General features: G+C 43.0%; 1 long non-coding RNA gene across 1 annotated transcript in view; it reads left to right on the top strand.

Moving 5' to 3' along the window:
* The first annotated feature begins 287 nt into the window (after positions 1–287).
* LOC115072145 overlaps positions 288–9,054 on the top strand; it is a 12,953-nt gene continuing 4,186 nt past the window's right edge. Inside the window, exons 1-2 of the long non-coding RNA XR_003851213.1 lie at positions 288–354; positions 3,299–3,374. This is a non-coding gene — a long non-coding RNA (uncharacterized LOC115072145). The remainder of the gene's footprint in view (positions 355–3,298; positions 3,375–9,054) is intronic.

The raw sequence follows: 9,054 nt of genomic DNA, 5'->3' as shown, positions 1-9,054 counted from the left end.
TCTTTTGTGACAGGGCTCTCTCTGTTGACCAGGTTGGACTACAATTCTAGGATCAAGGAAGACTCCTGTCTCAGCCTCCCAAGTAGCTGGAACTCTAGACACCTGCTACTGTGCCCAGCTTATATTTCTCGTCAGTCTAACTAATGGGTGCTGTCTTTCACTAATGAGGAACCTATCAACTGCCCCCAACCTTAGGGACACTTTCGTTATTTCAGAGTTTGGTTTTCTGGGCATAGTTGTTAGCACCAAATACTGCCTTGTGATAGCATGTGATTTGATTTCCCATAGGGAACCTATGAAATTATCATAAGAATAAGTGGAGCTGCAAACTGTACAGGATTCTAAAAGCTGCAGGTGAGTAAATTATTCTGAGATGCCTGAACATTTATTCTTTCTCGATGTCCTTAGAGGAGCTATGACTGTGATGAGACTAAGTTTGGTTCAAGAGCCAGAATTATATTTCTTGCACATATTTCCTACAAAAAGCCTGTATAAATGACTCACGAAAATTCTCCCATATCAATAATGTCAGCAGGAACTGTCCAGATTTGATTGGACCCACAAGTTTTACATATATTGTCATGCACTGACTACTGCCCCTGTGAGATCTTATCTGATGGAAAGAGGGAAGGGACCAGTAGGAGGCTGGGAGGAAGAGTCAAAGCTATGGGAGGAGACTATGGCCTCATCACATTATACTTGTAGGAAACCCACCACTTTGTGCAATGAATATACACTACAGAAAGGCGGGGGTGGTTGGGTGAGAAAGAAAGGCAGCTTGTTTTCCCTATTTGGCCATCCTACTTCCGACAAATTTCTGTATCCATGGCCGAACTCTGTACATCTGTCTATGTGTGTATCATGTCTACCCTTCTCAATCAGTCTGTAAACCATTTGAAGTTACTTTTTTAAAAATTTCACCATATCTGCAGTCTTTAAAGTTTTTTTAAAAATTATTTTTATTTTATGTGTACGTGTGTTTTGCCTGCATGTACATAAGTGCACCATGAGTGTGCAATGCCTGTGGAGGTCAGAAGACAGTGTCTGATCCCCTGGAACTGGAGTTATGGACAGCTGTTAGCCAGCATGTGGGTGGGTGCTAGGAACTAAATCTGGGTCCTCTGCAACATCAGTCAGTGCACTTAACTGCTGAGTCATCTCTCTAGCCCCTAACTTTAAATTTTACAACAGGCAAATAGCTACAGACAATAACACTGGACAGAGTGAGGGAATGGAACATTTATATAGGCCAATTTATGATCATGCTTCTTGAGCTGGGCCTATAATTCTAGCTGCTTTGGAGACTGAAGCAGGAACATTGCAAGGTCAGGACCTTCTTGGGAAGAGAATGAGTTGAAGGCCAGCTGGGCAATGTGGCCAGATTCTATTTCAATATAAAAAAAGGTTTAATTTTTTATTAGCTTACAAAGAACTCACTATGGCATTTTTTAAATTAAATTTTTTTGGAGGGGCGGGGTTTGGATGAAAATTTTTCTTTAAGGGCTCAGGGCACAGTTCAGTGGTAGAGCACTTGCCTAACATGTGCTTGGCCCTGGTTCAATCCCTAGCACCACAAACAAAACAAAACACTAAAACAACTGAGGGTATAGCTCACTTGCTTAACATGTCGAAAGCAGAGTCAACAACCCCCAGCCCCTCAAACAAAACAAAACAAATGTGCTTTTTTGCCCTTCTTGTCTGTTTGTCCATCGATGGTCCCATTCTCATCATTGTTACCAGTTTACATCCACTGAACAAAACAATGAGCTGTGATGACATTCTCATACCTCTGTCCACTGTAAGAAAATAGACATCAAGCGCACATCCATTTTGCGAAGAAGTTATCAGCTCCCTTGAAGAAACACAGATCAACAGTCCTCTCTGAACCTATGAGAAATCAGCACAGTAAACTCAGATTAGGACAAAGTCTCTGCAGAGACACGGAGCTCAATGAGTGAAACGTCACCATGAAGTTTACAAACAGGTTAAAATCAAAGCAAGAGAAATGAGATAATAGCTTCTGATTACTAAACAGATACAGGCAAAGAAAATCTTCAAGTTTCATCACCACGTGTCTTTCAAAACTTAAGGTTACATACTCCGGAGGCAGAGGCAGGTAGATCTCTGAGCTTGATACCAGCCTGGTCTATATAGTGAGCTCCAGCTGATCTGGGGCTACATAGTGAGACCCTATCTCAAACCAACAAACAACCCCCAAACCTGTAATATGGTCAAGAGCAGTGAAGATCACAAGTTCCATCTTCATTTATTTCTACTCAAGGAGGGCAGACTTAGAAATACTTAGTTTGCAAATTTATTCAAACAAATCACACTAAACCAGATAGGACTGTTGAATAAGTAACAGTGTGACCGATGTCTTTTGAAAACATTATTATTTCCCCCTAATTCATTTACTTATAGTAAAAATAGGAATCTGATACTTTTTTTGATAAACTCAAGGAAACTCCAATTATTTTTTATTACTGTTAACGCCTTAAACAAACAAATTAGGCCTTGAAAATTACATTTATGATAAGTTCTACATATAAAGGTTGATTGTTAAAATGGCTCTTAGGAGGAACATAAGCTTTTTTTACTTAATGGCTTGGTTCTTTCTTTTTAAAAAATATTTTATCTTCCTAAAATAAGGGACTCTAGAGAGGCTGACTAGACTTGGTGGATGGACTTGTCCTGGGAAATGGCTGGGGACACTGACAACCCAACAGGCTTTAACAGGGATGACCGAGTGTATGGGCTCCAGTGGGGGTGGGGGATATGGGAGGATGCCAGTGGGTATGGGGGTATAAAGATGATTAAGATTGTTTGAGCTGTATGAGATACACAAAAAACTCAATAAAAAAAGAAAAAAAAATTCATCTATTTTAGTTTACGTGTATGAGTACATTGCCTGCATGTATGAAGGTGCACCATGTGCGTGCAGTGCCCACAGAGGCCAGAAGAGGGTGTCGGAGCCCCTGGAACTGAAGTTATGGATGGTTGTTAGCTGCCAGTGGGTGCTGGGAACCAAGCCCAGGACCCCTACAAGAGCAGCAAATGCTCTTAACTACCGAGCCATTTCTCTAGCCCCACCATCCCAAGTAATAATATTGTTAGGCAACACATGAAATTAAAAGGTTTTTTTCTTTGCTGAGTGATATATAACCTAGTCTGTTATTATAATGAATACAGTACATACATTTTAAAAAGAAAGAATGATAGCCAGGTGTTGCGCACACCTTTAACTCCCGCACTCAAGCATTCAACTTATGATTCTGTATGTTAACCTCCTTGACTCCAGGAGCCTGACTCAGGAGCGATCCCAATGATCAACAAGTCAATAACTGCAGAGTGCTTCAAACAGTGCTGGGTTCATGGTAAGTACTACATAGGTGTTTATCAAATGATGTACAAAACTAAAATTAAAGGTAGAAGTACAGTTCATTTCACATCTTAACTTCTAAAGCACTTTGCAGGCTTTGTTCATGACACGGACTCAGCTTACATTCACCTGTATCTTCCAGGCTCTGTGCTACCTAATTGCTTTTCTAAATATACCTCTGTACCTATACTTGAATTAACCTGGAAAATGAGGGTTTTTTTTTCCCCCTGGGTTTTTTTTTTTTTAATTTTATGTGTATGTGTGTATTGCCTGCATGTAGGTAAGCGCACCTCGATCTTCTGCAAGAACAACCAGTGTTCTTAACTGCTGAACCATCTCTCCATCCCCGAAAATGAGGGTTTTTAAAGATTTTATCTTTAATTATGTGCATATGTGTGTCTCTGCGTGGGTGTGGGCACATGAGTGCAAGTGCTCATGGGGGCCAGAAGAGGGCATTGGATGAGGCTGCGTTACAGGAGGTTGTGAGCCTCCTACGTGGGCGTCGAGAACCAAACAGATCCTCCCCAAGAGCAGTATGAGCTCTCAACTGCTGAGCCATCCCTCTAGCCCAGGAGACATTTTTATCTATTTTTGGTTTTTGTGGTTTTTTTTTTTTTTTTTGAGACAGGGTCTCCCTATACCCCCAGCTGGCCTAGAAGTTGCTGTGTAGACCAGATGGGTGATCTACCAGATGGGCTGTGTAGACCAAATGAGATGGGTGGCCTCCATCTCACAGAGACCTACCTGCTTCTGCCTCCTGAGTGCTGATATTAAAGGTGAGGGCCACACACTGGGCCACAGGGGTCCTTTTTTAAACGGTAATTGTGCTACTGGAACAGCAGGCAAGTATGTCTACACTTCTGATGAGGGGCTGGCAAGTGGAGTCACAGCTACCTGGACCACTACCATAGGCTTCTCTACCAATAGCATTTTGAGCATGAGCCCAAACCTCCCACATAGTAAGAGTTGGCACTTGTGATGTCACAAGTACCTAATATTCCCAGAAATAATCCCGCACTTCCCACTCAGCATTACCATCTCAATGTTTTATTTTTATTTCAACAATACATCTTGTGACCTAAAAATCCGTCTCTTGAAGTCAAAATAATTTCCCCTCTAGCTTCTTTGGTATAAAACAGTAGAAATGCACTGGAAAGTACAGATGATTCTCAGGAATGTTCAATTCTCAGCAAAGTTCTAAATGAATGAAAGGAAGAAGCAGCAAAGTAACTTTCAAACAGAATGCCATTTCTAAAAAGTAACTTTGATGACAGAACAGAGATAAGGATGTGTGAGAAAAAGGAATTTATACATTCTCACCATCTAATGATTGCCAGCTCTTTAATGTGTGGGAGGAAGGAAAAGCCTTTGAAAATAGCTTTTAAAGTTTATAAACACAAAGTGATAGTTTGGAAGGGTGCAATGAAATAAGTGATTTGTCATCAGGAAATGTGGTGTGAAATACACGAAAAGATACAGAATGGAAAGACTAAAATGATTGAGAGTTTGGAATTGACAGAGCCAGAAGGCAACAACCCGAATAAGGGATTCTTCGGATATAAATAAATCTCAAAACCTCCACAAAAGGCCCTAAGAAAAGTAGGGAACAAAGAGAATTTGGGAAAAGGAGAGAGGCGAGGTCGCCGCAATATTTCAGTTTACCAATTATTTCCCAATTAGCAGCCCATGGAAGAGGCGACTGGGCACGCAGGAAGAGCAGGCAGGAGAGCCGGCCGCCCAGCACCAGCCCCAGACGGCGGGTGAAACAGAGGTCGGTCCCCAGGGAACACTCACCGGCAGGCCCCGCCCCCGGGGGGGCAATCGCTACGAGCTTGTCACGGCCCCGCACGTGGTGAGACTCCCTCCCCAGTCCTTGCCTCCTCACCCTAGCCCTGGGCCTGGCACCTGGGAGTCCAGAATGTGGTTTGCACCCAGGGAAGCTCCTGGGCAGAGTCAACCAACAGGTGTCGAGGGTATTTAGAGAGCAAGGTCTTCCTGCATTCCTTCCTGGATACCCTTTACTTTATCAAGTTTCATATATCTGAAGCTGTGGTCCGACTGCGTAGCTAGGGTGACCTGGAACTCCTGATCCTCTGCCGCCTCCGAAGGATCGCACGTGTGCACACCATCCTCGGCTCTGCTGCCGCCTGTAACGCTTTCGAACAAGCACTTTTCACCTTAGAAAGCTGAAGCTTCCAGATGTTGAAAATTTTTAAGTGAGCTGGATTTCAGTCCGTATTATTTGCATTATGAAGGTAAATAGAACAAAATCAACTAAGTCTCAAAGCAGGCGGAGATGGAACTAAAAGCTATAAATTTTTCAAAGAATTTTTTGCCGGATCAGTAAAGCAGTGCTGCCTCTTCTATCAGGAACTCTGCAAATCATTCTGATTCGGTCCACAGTTGCAGAAAAATGCTGATAATGTGAACACTGGTTTGGAGATCAATTCTCTAGAAAATGTCTTGGATAAGAAGAGTTTTGTCCCAGAGTGTAATATTAGCAAGTTATGTAACTTAGTTATAAGCTTAGGTTTCACTAATCCGAACCTACAACGTATTCTGATGTGCACAATGATATTAAATTCTGTGACTCGCTTTCTTTACCGCATAATGAAATGTAAACAAAGGCAAACGGCGTCATTTTCTTTCCCATGAAATCTATGCCTCCAACGTGCTTAGGATTAGCATTTATTTTTTGTCAGGCTTGGAGGGTTTGGACGCAGAATAATAGTTACTCTGACTGCATTGCCCAGGTCGTTGGTTTGGGCTCAGGTGGCACCACAGGTTGGTATATTCAGGTCTATTTTTGAAGATGATGTCACTGATGGTATTGCCGTCCACGTCCACACAAAGTAGGTGCCTGGAGAAAATAAGCCATGCAGAACCAGTGGTCCTTTGTTCGCAACCCGAAGCCACCTGATGGCTGGTTATCTTGCAGCTACCCCTACAGTTTCAGAAAAAAGAAAAAGAAAAATCTCACATTATGTCTGGCTGCTGCATTACAGAGGATCCACTATTTGTGACATTCGTCCACATAGCACACACAAGTGCTTAATACCTGCACCTTTTCGTCACAGCGTTGATCTGTATTCCGTGTCCAGAACCCAATATCAAACATCTGAAACGGACTTGCAATAGAGATCCAAACCCTGACCCGGGAGAAGTGAAGACTTTGGTGTTTATCTGTGTAAGGGCAGGAGACAGGGAGATCTACTGAAAAACGGGGTGTATTGTTCCCAGAAGCATTTCCACAGTGAGGGGGCTGTTAATAAATCGGGAACCCCTTCCCATGACTACATTCTACTGTTCAGCTTCTCAAACATCACCAGTTCCTGTTTCTCTTAACTAGCAACCCGTGGTGTTTTATAGGTTCTCTCTCCTATTCTTTCCTTCTACCTGCGGAGGGCAGAAAAGAGCAGACGTTAAGGGAAAACCTGTCTCATTTTATTTATTAAAACGATTCTTGCCGGGGCGTGGTGGTGCTGGCCTTTCCCAGCACTCCGGAGGCAGAGGCAGGCCGATCTCTGTGAGTTCAAGGCCAGACTGGTCTACATAGTTCCAGGCCAGCTGGGGCTACAGGGAGACCCTGTCTCAAAAAGACCAATATATATATATTCTTTGTCATTTTTTATAGTAGTTGGTAGACTTTGATAAAAATTAAGACCCATACACAATAATGTAGGGCATTTCATGCAGAAATGAAGCGTCCTGAGTGTCTTTACGTCTCACCCTGCGTGGGGAGCAGCAGATCTAAATCCACCTGCAGAGCAAACCTGAGCAGTAAACAAGCCGGGAAGAGCAGCAGACGCCCCAGAGCCCCACGGCCTGGCTGGGCCGCCCCCCTCCGTCACACGACAGGTGGCGGCATCCTTGCCCTGGAGACCCGCCTGTCCAAGATTTCTGGGTTCGGGTCGCTGCTGTCACCAGTGCGAGCGTTTTCGCAGGTGTTTCAGGTCCAGTCACGCACGGATCTCACCGTCCTAACGGAAGTCCCAGAGAGCACCGGGACTTTCCTGGGCTTTCTGGTTCCCGCAGTTTGCTGTGTTTTGTGCTGGGGATGAACCCGGACTTGTGGTTGCTAGATAAGCACCCTGCCTACAAGCTACACCTACAAACCTCTTTTTAATAACAGACCTGAGATTAAGTTTACAAGACCCAACAGATACTGGACCTGGTGGAAGTTGAAAGATCAGTTTTTATTTCTGCATAGTGCTGTAGGTGACATTCAAACACTGCCACTGTTAAGAGCTTTACATTTCCCTGTGTGATCTACAGGGATATTCTGCACTAAGCTAGTCACTACTTCTGAACTTGCATTGCTGACAGCTCTCGGAAGGAAGATCAAGATGCTTTACTAGGTTCACAAACCTTCAGCTAACTCAGAAATTAGGACAAGAGAAGCAAGTTTTTGGGGCTGGAGAGATGGCTCAGCGGTTAAGAGCACTGGTATTCTTGCACAAGACCCGGGTTCGAATCCCAGCACCCAGATGGCAGCTAACAACTGTCTGTAACTCCAGTCCCAGGGGATCCGACAGCCTCTTCTGACCACCTCAGGCATTGAATGACACAGGTGCACTGACCTACATGCAGGCAATACACACATACACTCAATTACCTGCAAGGGGAATGGAACAAAAACAGAGAGGGAGGGAATGGAACTTACCATGGTGGAAGTAAGTATATATACGTTGGGGGGGGCGAGGAAAGGGGGATATTGAACCCTATATTCAAGGCAGAAGACACAGTGAAAGAAATCAGTGAGATAAATAACTCAAAAGCTTACCCAGAAGTCAACATCAGTAAAAGGATCACTTGTGGTACAGTACTGGTTTACCTTGAAGACTTTCTAGGGAGAATTTTTATTTATTTCATTTGCCTCTTATTTGTAGGTCATGTAACATATCAAAGATTCAACTTAGGTTACTTTTCTCTAACCTGATTCTTAATTTCATGCCTTCTTTTACAGACATAATAACCTCAAATAATTATTGTATGGATTAAATATTACCAACAAAGCAAATTCCACTTAGCTCTGAAAAGGCCTTCAACTCCTGGCTATTCTCTCCCAGTACTACATCCTTATTTTTTTCATCCAGATTTCCTTTTTTTTTTTTAAACACTAAGTTTGACACATTTAGCTTGTTTTCCATCATGTGTTATTTTGTGGAATGTTTTTCAACTAAATTATTTTTTACAACTTAATTGTTATAAAATATAGGCAAAAATAGCTGTAAGGAAAGCAACTGTCAGTATAATTAATCACTAAACAAAACATACTAAATATTTCTAACTGGGTCACATTGCAAATGCTTCTACACTTCCATGTGAGATCAACTGATTTCACAGATACTTATTATACAACTACTGCATGCCAAACACTCCACTGGTCTTAGAGTATTCCACATCAAACCAGATATTGTTGGGGACCCGTGTTGTGTAAAGTAGCAGTCTCTTCATGACCGGATAGCCCATGGGCTCGGCTTCAAATGCAGAGACTCCTTTTGTCAACAGGGTGCTTTCCTGGCATCTTCCTGACTCGTCTTTTGAAGTAGCTGTCACAGAAACATGGCCTCTGGCTCTGGAAATGCCAGGTTTTCCTGTGTGATTCTCAGGCAGTCTGGCAGCCTGGCAGGAGCCCACTTCCATATGTAAATAAAGCACCCCACAAAGTACCT

This window comes from Nannospalax galili, unplaced genomic scaffold (genome assembly GCF_000622305.1).
Source record: "Nannospalax galili isolate Female #2095 unplaced genomic scaffold, S.galili_v1.0 scaffold1242, whole genome shotgun sequence".
Classification (NCBI taxonomy): domain Eukaryota; kingdom Metazoa; phylum Chordata; class Mammalia; order Rodentia; family Spalacidae; genus Nannospalax; species Nannospalax galili.
The sequence above is the reverse complement of the archived record's forward strand: the minus strand, read 5'-3'. Positions and strand labels throughout refer to the sequence as shown.